Source organism: Pelobates fuscus, chromosome 2 (assembly GCF_036172605.1).
Source record: "Pelobates fuscus isolate aPelFus1 chromosome 2, aPelFus1.pri, whole genome shotgun sequence".
Lineage (NCBI taxonomy): Eukaryota > Metazoa > Chordata > Amphibia > Anura > Pelobatidae > Pelobates > Pelobates fuscus.
The window spans coordinates 270,370,578-270,382,883 of record NC_086318.1 but is presented as its reverse complement, the minus strand read 5'-3'; the positions used below and the strand labels follow the sequence as shown (position 1 = coordinate 270,382,883).

Below are 12,306 nucleotides of genomic sequence, written 5' to 3'. Positions count from 1 at the left end.
GGGTAAGTTTAGGAAGTAACTGTTGTAGGATTGCTCCTGTTCGTCTAATGATTGTACTTATCTTAGTTGTATCAATAGGTGGCTTGTCCCCTAGGTCTTGAGTTCTTAGTCCTTCAGTGCTTACAATACCACTTTTGAAGATATTTGACCTTTAACTTAAAAATTTAGAAAACAAAAAACAATAAATCTATGGAAAAGATGTACTTTGTGGAAAAATCAATATATCACATAAATATCTTTACGTCAAGTTGAGAGTTACCTCTCAATTTCAGGAAATTATGACTCAACTTGTTATGATAAAGTGTAACAATATGTCTCGCTATTTATGGTCTGGGTGAAACCAGAGTCCTGGTTATTATGGGGGAGAAGGTAAGAGGGAAGGGTGGGGTAGAGGGGTGGGTAGGAGGATTTGGCAATTGGGGGCTGGGGTATGAGGAGGTTTTCCCCCAAGGGGGGATATGGTTCAATCTCGACGCTAGAGATAGAACCAAAAGTTATTTGGGGTCGTGGACTTGCGCATAAGCCTGGGATCCGGATTTGCAATCCTAACGCTTAGCATGTTTTGAAGGGGAATTACTTTTCTGGAAGATTACTTTCAGTTAGAGCAACTTGGTGAGGTAACATATGTCCCATAAGGTAGTAATAGTTGATTCTTGATAACAGCGGTAAAGGTGGTTTCAGCTGAGTGCAATGAAATAAGGTTTTGCTAGGAGTAGAGAAACTGTGTTTGTCTCTTAGTTTTATAAAAACATGTATTATTATTTATTTATTTATTTATTTATTTATTTTTATTGAAAAGCTGTGGAAAGTGTATTTGTGTATAGCTTGTCTTCCCCTGAATTTGGTTAGGGGTAGCATGTCTAGTCTTATAACAGCACCCCGATTAGAAGGGTCCCTAAGGTGTAGTACGGGAGATACAAGTTGTTATACACTGATAGGATTGTCAGAAGGACTTTCTATTTAAAGGAGTTGTAAAGCCAACATTCCCAATGATAGCCTAAAAGGAGGTCTAGTGAGGTAACCCCATGATCAAGAGATTTAGAAGGACTCGGGACTTGGAGCTCCAGTCTGGTCTTCCTGTCTGGTGTGAGTAAAGGAAACAGAGCATGATTCCCCTGGCTGGGTGTTACATAGACATGAGGCTCATTGCGCTCTGTTTAAAGGGTTTGAACATATAGTAATTTGTATTGGCTATAGACCCCTTATCTCTATCTACATAGTGGGTAGGGAAAGAGGAAGAGAGAGAGGCGCACAGTTATCTACATCTCTGCATCACCACTCTACAGATTAAATACCGCTGTGAGGGCATATTTCACCACAATATTAGTATATTTACATCATATTAATATTATTGTTTTAGGACAATTCTGCAAAGATTATTATTTTAGAACACATGACAAATGCACAGAGATATATATACAACCTGGCGTTCAAGTTAATCCCAGACTACTCCGTAGGAAATTCCATATGGAAGTTTGTGTTGTAAGAGTTACTTGTGAGTAGTGTGCTGGAGAGGTAAGAATAAATTTTTTATATCAATCAGGGTATCTCCCACATGTCGATTATAATGTTCAGGATATACTGATTTTCACTGCAATTAGAGCTGCATCCTCTTTTTTCTCCTCTCCTGCTGCTTTACTATACCTGGTACCCATGAAGGCACCATTCTACCCTTCTTGTACTATATTTAGTTTGTCATGCACGCACTGACAACGTGTATTGTTAGGATTTGATGAACAGCACGAGAGGCATTTCATATCTGTTGTACTGCCGTTTATTTTCTTACGGCAGTTATTATCACGATTAGGACTGGCTAGACTCTATATTAGCATTTACTACACGCATCCTGAGGGAGCTGTGCTTTAATCTGACGTTTTCAGTTTTATTACTGCATTCCCCTTTCCCTTTATTATACCGCAGCCAACTATCACCTATCTCTTCTATGTAGCACATTACTGGTTACTGCTCACAGTAAGAGTATTACCTTTTGATACTCTATGGCATCGGTATTTTTGCTGCCACTGTGACACTTCTTTTACAGTATCACTCTTTATTGTTGCCTGTTACATCTGTTTCTCTTTGTATGTAGCAATTTCTGTTCTTTGCTCATAGCGGATTAGCAACTTTGCAGCATAGGCAGTCAATACGCATATACACCTCTTTAGGTAGATTATACTGCCACTGAGGCACCTTTAGGGCAGCAGTACTCTATCGACTTACCTAGTTTTGGTTTGATACATCTTTTTCACTTTAGTGTGTGTGGCGAAACCAACCTCGCCACTGGGCCCTGGAGAAGCCTGTTTGCTAGCCTCCTGCCTACTGACTATGGCCCCTGGGTTATTTGGGGCATATTGTACTTTATATGGCGGCTACTGGCCCTTTAAGCACAGTGAATGGTATTTTATTGTACTGCTGCTGGCCCTTTAAGAACTGTCTGGGGACATATTGAGACTTTGGGTAACAATACCCTTTAAGACTATGGCCCCTGAAAACGTATGGACTTTTATTTGGTGTGTATGGCCCTTTAGGAACCGGCTGGGGACATCTTGTGACTTTGGTGAACAATGTCCCTTTAAGACTATGTCCCCAGACCTGTAAAATAACTTGTTCCTGGCTTTCCCCCACTTGGTTCAGTAAATAGGGCTTACTGAACCAAGTACCACACAGGCGGACCACCCAGAAGCTAAAGTGTGCAGGCAATTTACCTCCCAGGCTGTGAGGTTACTGCAGGTTAATTGCCGAGCGCTGGGTGGCCGCCATTCGGCAGCCGAACACGTGGCGGCGGCCATTTTGGTCATTCGAATGCGGTCAGCGGTGTATGTTAAAGATTCTGTGGAACTAAAATCGGCTACACATTCTGCCGAACACCGCTGACCCTTACCTTCTCCCATACGGAACTTGCAGCTCCAGAGACTAAGTCCCGTTCGAAATGGGACTTAGTCGTTTTTTCGCATGAAATTGACCGACCGCACAGCCCAAATCTATGGAACTGTTTTGGGCAGGAAATTGTGCTTGCGGTCGGTCATAAAGGACTTCCAGCTAACTTTTGATCCACTGGAGGGATTTGGCTGATTTTTGGAAGTGTTTATGTTTGATGTATGCTGAGTCTGAATATGCAACTTTTATTGAAATTGGATGTATGGTTTTAAAGTTACAGTGTGTGTGTAAAAACTGTATTTTTATTGTATGTAATAATTGGTTTAACTGTTTATCTGAGGGGAGGGAATGTGTGGGTTGCACCAGATGTGTGATTGGTGATTTTATGCCTCCCCCTGGGTGTGGCCTGTAAGTGTACAAGTGTAATAAAAGCCAGGCTGGATGAGCCAGTCCAGAGTTCCTGTTTTACCCTCAAAGTGATGTGTCGTCTCATTATTGGGGGGAAGGATTTATTGCATGCTGTTCCAGTTGACTGCTAGGAGTACAAGCCTATTCGTATGGTTCCTATTCAATGGTCTACAGCATTCATATGCTTGGGAGAATTTAAAAGGTTTCTCGGATTCGGTGATTGTGGTGTCTGCCAGAGTGCTTGGAGTCCTCAGGAAGCACTAGGAGCATCCATTAACGGAGGTACTCAGTCGGGGTGCCAGGTGATCCGTTACAGTGTGTCTTACCTTACTTCCTTTTACCTTTTATCATTTAAGTTTTCTTTTCTTTTTGTGAATTAATAAAAGTTATTCTTTTAACTGTTTTTTTTGCTTGTACATTACAAATATTGACATATTGTACAGGACATATTTTTTCTTTCTTTTGTCTCATAAAATAGCATGTAACAAAACACTACCCTATGCCTGGGAACATCTGCTATTACCGGCCCTTTAAGAGCCAGACGGGCACCTACACAGGTACAGAGACATGGGATTATAACGATATATTGTTTATCCAGTGAAAGGATACCAAACTGGATATAAATTTAAAATGCTTACCTGCTTTCGTGGGGATTCTTCTTTAAAACAGTTTGCGTCTTTTAAAACATTCACTTAATTGTGAGACCCAGACGGTATAGACCCAGCATTCATCATACGAATGCAAACTACCGAACACCGGACCACCCTGCTACCTAATTAAGTGGTAATTTACCTCCCTGATCGGCACATCCAGTCTTTATGGGAAATGCACGAACGCTTTGTTTAAGTTCCTGGGTGGCCGCCATTTCAGAACTTTTCGCGGCCATCTAAACTCCCGAACAGCTGTGTTTTGCCATCGAGTGTCTGGAACTAAAATCGGACACTTGAGTAGTCGAACACCGCTGAGACCTCCATACCACCGTAAATTCGTGCCAAAACTACCGACTGCCATGCCGTTCGGTAGAGAGACTAAGCAGCATATGGGGATTCTGACGAACATCAAGATACCCACGGACGGCAAGCTTTTTGTGACTTTAAACTTTAAAGCTCCATAACTCCCGAACCCGTTAACCGAACGGGATGATTTTTAAATATGTTGCTCCCCCAGATGAGGGCTGTCTGGGGATACTTTATGAATGTACCCCAGATATTTAGGGTACATCCAAAACTAGGGGAAAACTGTATCCTTGTTAATTATGTTAAAGGTTTATCTGAGGGGAGGAGATGTGTGGGTTGTACCTTATATTTTATTGGTTACTATGTTAATTATGTAGGTGTCTCCCTTGCATGGGCAGCATCACATAAAAGGAGAATGCATGCCATTAAAATTCAGTTCTTCTTGACCCTTCAAACGTAGCCTTGTCTTGTTCTTGGAAGGAGATTTACAGCATAACCACCTTGCTCTTTTAATAGCTCTGCCTGACTCTTCACTTGGATCTCGTGAATGGGAATAAGCAACTTCACTACTACACAGTGACTTGCCGGGAAAAAGGACGTCTCCAATGGCTGATATCCTCTCACTATCTGGGTAGCCATTACAGTGATCTGTACATCCACAGAGCAAGTTCTGAATGGAGTCTCAGTATGCCAGAGTGAAGAGACCCACACTGAAGGATCTACTGGAGAGTCGTGGAAGGAGTGCCAGTAACAGACCACGGAGAGAGCTGATAGCCAACCTGAATGAGCTGGATGAAATGGATTGGTCCATGGAAGTCACCGAACCACTTGCTCCGATCAGCGAAGAAGACGACATCACCCGCATTGTGCAGAGGAGACTAGTCCTGTACCCAACAACATCAATTGAACCGCTGTTCCTCGACGTGAAAGCAGAGATGCAGGAGAAGAGGGGACACAAAATCGAACTGGTAAGAGCGCAACATCCCATTACACAGACAGTTCATACCCCCCCTCCAACTAACACGACAAAGAAGGTGTTCTTTAACATAATTTAAAGCATTTGTGGAGAACGAAGACAAAATCAATGGATACTTAGCAGATTTTGAGAGACAGTGCTCGTTACATCAAGTACCCTCATAGCAATGGGTCGCTATCTTGTCCGGGAAGCTGTCCGGCAAAGCGAACAAAGCCTTTCGTGCTCTCACCCCAGATTATATATTGCAGTATCAGCGGGTCAAGGATGCCCTCCTCACTAGATATGCCGTGACTACAGAGACTTACCATCGCCGCTTCCGGGAGTCCAAGAAAAAGGCTGTGGACTCCCACATGGAATGGGCTAGCCGGCTACAATGAGTGGCATCCCATTTGGTCAAAGGTTGCCACGCAGACACCGGGGAGGAAGTCTTACAGTTGTTTTTAATGGAACATTTCTTCCAGGACTTATCTGCCGACATACAGGACTGGGTGCGAGACCGCCGCCCCATCACCCTAAACGATGCTGCTCGGCTGGCAGATGAGTACGCCGAAACTAGAAAAGTGAGCCAAAGTACCCCTCGACCATCTAACAAGGTAGAACATCATACCCCAGCCACCGATCCTCGCCCGGAGTTCCGTGCTCCCGTACCCCCAGGGCCGTCTCGCCCCAAAGGTCCAACAACTACCCCCGAGATTTGTCTAGAACGACTTGTCATCGGTGAAGCAACATTGGTCATATTGCCTATTTCTGCCCCTTGAGATCATCCGCTACCAATTGGAGGTGCACCTCACCCAACGCTGAGACCACCCCACCTTGTACCTCTGCCGCCCATTGCCTAGAGACCGAGATGGGCCCGGAGGAATGTCTGGGCATCCTATGTGAGGCAGACCCGATACAGGCTGCATCCTCAGACAACCATCAGCATCACTGCCAAGAGGTGCGAGTAAATGGACAGTTAGCCCAAGGCTTGAGGGACACTGGTGCTATCATCACCCTGATGCAAAGGCATTTAGTCAAACTGGAACATTTGTCTAATCGCACCGTTGCTGTATTTGTGGCGAAATGGGCTGTGTTTCGCCTACCTACTGCCTGGGTACACCTGGACTGGGGGGTTGGGTCTGGGAAAACCACTGTGGGAATCATGGACAACCTGCCTGCCGAAGTCATGTTGGGCAACGATATTGGCCCTCTGGCTTTGGTCTATTTACCCACAACCGCTGCTGCTTGTCCAGTGACCACTCGATCACAGACTCGTGCTGCAGACGACCCTACACCCGGAAGGGAGACCCAGGTAAGCAATGAACTGACCCTTAGACCCAATACATTAGAGAGCCTGGGATACCCAAGAAGAGTTTGGGAGGGAAACCAGAGAGGACCAAACCCACCAAAAGTACCGGGAAATAGCCGACAGTGGGGGGGATGAGCGGGAACATTTTATATGGGATGACGACATGTTGTACAGATTAACTGAAGGCTAAGAGAGGCTGTGCCCTTCGCAGAAGCGCCAACTAGTGGTACCCAGAAAGTACCGGTTGTAACTTCTCCGAATTGGCCATGATATTCCCTTGGCAGGACACCTGGGTGGTAACTGCACAACTTACAGGATCATCCAGACCTTCTTTTGGCCGCGGATCTTGAAGGATGTGCGGCGTTACTGAAGCACGTGTGATGTCTGCCAACGAGTAAGGAAAAGAGGGGTCCACCCTAAGGCTCGACTGTCACCCATGCCCGTGATCGAAGAGCCGTTTAGCAGGGTGGCAGGCGATGTAGTGGGGCCCCTACCCAACCCCAGTCCATCTGGTAAAAAATACATTCTTACCATGGTGGACTATGCTACCTGCTACCCGGAAGCCGTCGCTCTGACGAATATCCAGGCTGACACTGTCGCCAGTGCATTGGTCGGGAAATTCACCAGAGTGGGATTCCCACAAGAAATACTGTCTGACAGAGGGACTCAGTTTACCACAGACTTAACCCAACAGTTATGGAAGGTCTGCAGTATTAAAACCCTTCTCAGCTCACCTTACCACCCCCAGACTAACAGTCTCTGTGAGCGCTTTAATGGTACCCTGAAACAGTTACTGTGGAGTAGTGTTGTTGCGAACCCGAAATTTTCGGTTCGCGAACGGCGAACGCAAACTTCCTCAAATGTTCGCGAACCGGCGAACCGCGCGAACCGCGCGAACCGCCATTGACTTCAATGGGCAGGCGAATTTTAAAACCAACAGGGACTCTTTCTGGCCACAAAAGTGATGGAAAAGTTGTTTCAAGGGGACTAACACCTGGACTGTGGCATGCCGGAGGGGGATCCATGGCAAAACTCCATGGAAAATTACACAGTTGATGCAGAGTCTGCTTTTAATCCATAAAGGGCAGAAATCACCTAACATTGACACCTGTCCTCTTTAAAATCTAAAGCTTTAGCTATTGTTAAAACAGATATGAGTGGTGGCACTGACTGTGCAAATGGGCAGGGCATCCAACCTGACACAGAAGCTGGCAGGCAGGCAACTGCTCTTCTATTACAGTGAAAACAAATTATTTATTTTAAATCTAAAGCTTAACCAATTGTTAAAACAGATATGAGTGGTGGCACTGGGCAAGTAGGCACAGTATCCAATGTGAACCTCACACAGAAGCTGGCAGGCAGGCACCTGCAATTACATTACACAGGAAAAAAAAAAAAAAAAAAAGCAGCCTGATGTTATAGCCCTTAAAAGGGCTTTTTGGGGTGCTGTCCTTACAGCAGAGATCAGATGAGTCCTTCAGGATTGTAGTGGACACTGAATACCCTAGCCTAGCTATCAATTTCCCTATCTAATCAGCAGCAGCTAAACTTTCCCTCCTCTCACTAAGCATGCAGCTTCAGAATGAATCAAAAATGGATGCTGGGAGGGAGGTTGGAGGGTGTGGAAGGGAGGGAGTGCTGCTGATTGGCTGGAATGTGTCTGCTGACCGAGAGGCACAGGGTCAAAGTTTGCCAAATGATGACGAATAGGGGGCGGATCGAACCGCCCATGTGTTCGCCCGCGGCGGTGAACGCGAACACGCTAAGTTCGCCGGGAACTGTTCGCCAGCGGACAGTTCGGTACATCACTACTGTGGAGCTTTACAGCCAAGTACAGAGACTGGGAGCGATTCCTGCTGCACCTCTTGTTTGCATATCAAGAGGTACCTCAGGAGTGCCCTATGGAAGGAGAGTTCGAGGCCCCCTCGACCTCATCCGAGAGCACTGGGAAGGAGAGATGGAACATGAGGGTGTCCCCATTGTGCCATACGTTCTGGAGATGCGGGACCGCATGGAGCAGTTAGCTGCGATGGCACAAGACCATCTCCATGCGGCCCAGGGTCGACAGAAACAATGGTATGATCGAGTATGATCTGTATTCCTGCTACAGAAGACCCCGACAGTCTACCTATCCCAGATCTACTAGTGTGCACAGGGCCCAATAGTTTGCTTAGTACTGTTCAACTAGGGGAGCGCTTAAATCCAGCAGAAAAGTGGCAGATCAGACAGTTGCTAACCGAAAAATGATTAACGTTCTCCCAAGATCCAGGCTACACCACGCTAGCAACCCACTACGTAGAGACTCTGGGACAAACCCCCCTTTGACAGACCCCCTACCGAATCCCTGAGGCAGTTAATGAGGAAATGAGGAAAGAGATACAGGAGATGCTTAGGCTAGGAGTCAGAGAGCCATCAGACAGTCCCTGGGCCTCGCCAGTCGTTCTAGTTCTTAAAAAGGACGGAACCACCCAGTTCTGTGTGGACTATAAACGGCTCAATGACCATACAGTGATGGATGCATACCCGATGCCCCAAGAGGACAAACTATTAGATCGCATTGCCAGGGGACGATATCTGACCACTATTGATTTGTGCAAGGGATACTGGCATATACCCCTGACAAAGGAGGCTATCCCCAAGTTGGCATTCGTCACCCCGTTTGGCCTGTACCAATTCAAGGTCATGCCATTCGGGACGAAGAATGCCCCAGCCACATTTCAACGCTTGGTGGATAGGCTCCTTGATGGCTTCCAGGACTTTGCTTGTGCGTACCTGGATGACATTGCGATCTATAGCAAGACCTGGGGGGAACATTTGAAACATGTAGAGGCCGTACTGGACCAGATTCGGGCCGCGGGCCTAACTCTGAAGCCAGAAAAGTGCCACTTTGGCATGGCCGAAGTCCAGTACTTGGGAAACTGGATAGGGTGTGGGAAACAGCGACCAGAGCCAGCCAAGGTCAAGGCCATGGCCAACTGGCCCACGCCCCACACCAAGACCCAGGTATTAGCTTTTCTAGGGACAGCTGGGTACTACAGGAAATTTGTCCCTGACTATAGCACCATCGCTAAGCTCCTGACAGACCTAACTAAAACGAACCTGCCTAGGATAGTCCTGTGGTCTCCCTCCTGTGAAACAGCCTTCCAAGCTTTAAAGAAAGCATTAATAAAAGCTCCTGTTCTATCTGCCCCCGTCCCTAACAAAAGATTTGTCGTCCATACAGATGCGTCCATGTAAGGACTGGGGGCAGTTCTAAGCCAGATCAGGGAAGATGGAGGAGAACACCCTGTCGCGTACCTGAGTAGAAAGTTGTTACCCAGGGAAGTGAGCTACGCGGCAGTGGAGAAGAGATGTTTAGTCCTGGTCTGGGCTTTAAAGAAACTTAACCCGTATTTGGACGGTCAGGAATTCACACTTATCACTGATCATAATCCCCTGGTATGGTTGAATAGAGTGGCTGGAGACAATGGGCGCTTACTGAGATGGAGCCTAGCTCTGCAACCATATTATTTTTCCATCCAATATCGTCCTGGCAAGTTCAACAGGAACGCGGATGGACTGTCCAGGCAAACCGAACTTCTGCCCTAACAGCCGGCCGGACAGCCCCAAGTTGACCTGAAAAGGATCAAGCCGGGTCTGCTGGGGTGTTCCACAAAAGGGGAGCCATGTAACAAAACCCTACCCTGTGCCTGGAAACACTCGCTATTACTGGCCCTTTAAGAGTTAGCCAGAGACATACACAGGAACAGAAACCTCGGATTATAAGGATATATCTTTTATTCAGTAAAGGACATCAAGCTGTATACAAATTGAAGGTTCTTACCTGCTTTCGTGGGGATTTTTCTATAAAGCATTTCGGGACTTTTAAAGCATTCGCTCAATTGTGAGACCCAGACGGTATGGACACTGCATTCATCATACAAATGCAAACTACCGAACACCGGACCACCCTGCTACCTAATTATGTTGTAATTTACCTCCCTGATCGGCGAATACAGTCTTCATGGGAAACACACAAACACTTTGTTTAAGTCCCTGGGTGGCTGTCATTTCGGGACTTTTACACGTGTCTGCGGCCATCTTAACTCCCGAACAGCTGTGTTTTTCCGTCGAGTGTCAGGAACTAAAACCAGACACTCGAGTAGGCGAACACCGCTGAGACCTCCATAGAACCAGAAATCCGTGCCAAAACTACAGAACGCCCTGCCGTTCGGTAGAAAGACTAAGTAGCATATGGGGATTCTGGCGAATGTCAAGATACTCACGGATACAGGATTTATGAATGTACTCCAGATATTTGGGGTACATCCAAAACAGGGGGAAAAATGTATCTTTGTTAATTATGTTAAAGATTTATCTGAGGGGAGGAGATGTGTGGGTTGTACCTTGTATTTAATTGGTTACTGTGTTAATTATGTAGGTGTCTCCCTTGCATGGGCAGCATCACATAAAAGGAGAGTGTCTGACATTAAAATTTAATTCTTCTTGACCCTTCAAAACGTAGCCTTGTCTCGTTCTTGAAAGAGGATTTACAGCATAATCACCTGACTCTTTTAAGAGTTCTGCCTGACTCTTTACTTGGATCCAGTGAATGGGAATAAGCAACTCCACTACTACACAGCGACTTGCTGAGAAAAAGGACGTCTCCAACGGCTGATACCCTCTTACTAACTGGGTAGCCGTTACAGTGATCTCCAAGCAATTGGTTATCTAACAAACTGATGGGCACATACCTTTGTGTGGGGTGCAAGGCCAGCAAAAATATACAAAAATGCAATGCAGCGGGATTGGTCTATCTTCTCACCTGTGAATGCAGATTGAAATATGGGGCATATGACATTTAGCCCTTTTAAACACAGAATGCGCAAGCATATACATTCAGCAAGAACTAGTTTGAGACCCCGTCTCAAGACACCTCAAACAACATCACAAAGGTGATCCAAAGGGGTCAAGCTGGTCATATAGGACCAATGAAAATTAAATCTGATCTAGAGACTTAGGAGGAGAGAGTGCCAGACTATCTCCGCTATGGTTTGAATTAGGGATTCTAGGTTTTTGTTTGTTTGTTTTTTTAGTACCATTCATTAAATATGAAGAGGGAATTCTTTAAGAAGACACAGTTTACATTATATAACACTGAGATTGACTTACTGAGAATTGAAGATAGTACCGCCATGTGCAATGGTGCATATCTCTTGTCAGTGTGTTATCACTGTGACAGATTCATCTGTATACGCAAAGTAGATGGTGGGAACCGCACTCAATCCCAGCGGCCAAGGGTGCTCCGGATCAGGACCAGCAATCCCAGAATTATACACGAAAGAAGAAAGGACCACAGGCACTCCAGGCTTGAAAAAGACCTTTGTTGGTCGAAACGTTGCTTGGCGTTGCATTTTTTCCTAATAAATCTGCACACGGTTTCAATTTGGAGTGCCTGTGGTCCTTTCTTCTTTCAGATTCATCTGTATAGACTTATATTGCTGGTTCGTCTGTTTGCCTTCATTTCGTTGGATTTCCTGTCCGTATGCCCCTGTTCATGTGTTTCCCCAAGTACCGATTGAAACTACCGAACGGACGGCCACCCAGGAGAGGAGTGTGCTGCTAGTTAACCTATTGGCCTCAATTAGAACGTTGCGGTTAACCGCAGACACCTCTCCATTCCATTCATACGGGTGGTCATCGTTCGTATGCCGACCACGAGGCAGCGCCCATTTTGGGACACGAGGAGAATCAGCGGTGTTCGGTGCAAATCCTATGGAACTAAAGACAGATACTTTATCTGCCGAACACCGCTGGAAGCT

The 12,306-nt window shown here is 46.0% G+C and overlaps 1 protein-coding gene across 1 annotated transcript in view; it reads right to left on the bottom strand.

Annotated features, from left to right (window-relative positions):
• The window catches only part of PCNX2 (pecanex 2), a 3,673,975-nt gene that overhangs the window by 2,714,503 nt on the left and 947,166 nt on the right, over positions 1–12,306 (bottom strand). The gene's annotated exons all lie outside the window — the stretch shown is intronic.